The sequence below is a fragment of the Sinocyclocheilus grahami genome, unplaced genomic scaffold (assembly GCF_001515645.1).
Source record: "Sinocyclocheilus grahami isolate Dianchi unplaced genomic scaffold, SAMN03320097.WGS_v1.1 scaffold5210.1, whole genome shotgun sequence".
In the NCBI taxonomy this organism is placed as follows: Eukaryota; Metazoa; Chordata; class Actinopteri; order Cypriniformes; family Cyprinidae; genus Sinocyclocheilus; species Sinocyclocheilus grahami.
In genome coordinates, this window is record NW_015509962.1 from 1 (window position 1) to 1,848 (window position 1,848).

A 1,848-nucleotide genomic window follows, 5' to 3' on the forward strand; every position below is an offset into this window, starting at 1 on the left:
TTAAAATACAACATAACATAAGTCCAGTGTAACACTGGGTCAAACAAATCCAGATTTTTTCCCCCTAAATTATTATAAAACTGTGTGGCAATCTATTTTTGCTCATTTTCAAGTAAACCCTTAAGTTTTCTCTGCCAGTCTTCAACACATGTGTTTATTGTGGCTCTTGAGCAGGGTTCAGGATGCTGGAAGATCTTGAGGAGATCAGATTTTATATTGAGTTGATGTGCTATAGGGTCACTGGAGGCCATGCTGGATAACTCTTGCTCCCTGGTCCGCTGAGCAAAATATGGGACAGTATTGCTACAAATGATGTCTTGTCTAGCATGTAACAACCTGCGGATCTCGTGAATCACAACCATTGCTTTGTCCTCCCTTCTATCTTTCTCAATGCTTCTCCTCAAGCAATCCATTTCATTTCTTATTCTCCTGTGCGTGAACCATTCTGTAAAGAAGCAAAGAATATGCAGAAAGCTGATAGACTTTCTTTACATATAAAGAAAAGTTGAAATGACTTGCGTTCTAGAAGATTTGAGCCAATGTTTTTGTGCCAGAAATAACCACAAAATGCAATGCTTACGGTACAATGCTAAGCCAGACAGTGAAATCAGCAGAGGCCAGTTCCAGTTACATTTATCATCTCCACCATTTCCAGCTGCTCTAATATTCATTTGATCCCTTCGGGCATTCAGATCATTCATTTTGACTGAATTGAAAATGAAAACAAGTCAGAAGAGAACAACATCAGCTTTTATTTTAACATGCTCACGAACGTCAAAACACTTTCACTTTCAGATTTCACTGCAAGCAACTTCTCGCAACATGTTCCTACACATTAGGTGTGGCTTTTTGTCTTTACCCAACTCATATTGGTATGCATACTGTATATATATATATTTTTTTTTTAATTAAATTTTTATTTTTTTTTTATCTTAGACTTCAATTCTTTCAGGCCTTCATATAAGATATAAGATTACCTTACCTTCCCTTTAAGGATCAAAACAGACTGCCAGATATAATGCTGTGATTCCTCGTGAATCTTTTCATGGCTTTTGACCTTGAACTGTTTATTCAGTGCTGGTTAAACCGGTTCCTCAAATGCAAAGCTTATTTAAATCCCCACCCCTCATGTCTTTTTGGAGACATGAGCTGACCTGATTTTATTTGTTAAAGAATGTTTTGCAGTGCATTGCTTATAATTAAGTGAGGGATTTTGTTTCTTTTAATTTAAGTGGTTCTTTCTTCTTTTCTTTGCATTTCACCTCTTACAATAAACCCGGCGTTGTGCATTGCTATGTTGTCGTCTCCATGACAAACTGTGTATGTAGCTCTGTTTTATGTGTCACCTTTTATAAAAGAGTCTAGATGGATAAATGTAAATGTAAATTAAATCTGTGATAAACATATAGCACCCTCTGAATATAAAATGTGAGAATTTCCATCCACATCAGGAAAAGGTCACATTGAGATCATCATGCCAACAGTGACATAATTATATAAGATGAGGTACATGGATGAGTATTGTAAATGTTTGGTTAAAAATTCAAATGCTCACTACTTGAGCCCTAAAAACATATTTTACTACAATTAAATATTTGGTATGTTATTGTGTACACTGCATTGACATACTGTATGTACACATTTGAATGTGCTCTTCCCACAAAGAAACCAGTATAACAAAATTGAATCTCATTAACTTTATTGACAATGGGGTCTTTAAAAATACATAATTTTAGTGATATAGATTCATTTCTGCTCTCCCAGTGTCATTTTTTTGTCTGAATGCCGAGTATAGCCGCCTCGGCTCTCTGGTGTGACTGAAGAGTGAGCTGCAGCCGCCAGTATCTG

At 36.1% G+C, this 1,848-nt stretch overlaps 1 long non-coding RNA gene across 1 annotated transcript; it reads right to left on the reverse strand.

Annotated features, from left to right (window-relative positions):
• Window positions 1-230: 230 nt before the first annotated feature.
• On the reverse strand, window positions 231-1,057 carry LOC107577131 (uncharacterized). The gene is made up of 3 exons (XR_001608165.1): window positions 983-1,057; window positions 581-706; window positions 231-445 (listed from the first exon to the last, which is right to left on the reverse strand). It is a non-coding gene; the product is annotated as an uncharacterized lncRNA (long non-coding RNA).
• Between the last annotated feature and the right edge of the window lie 791 nt (window positions 1,058-1,848).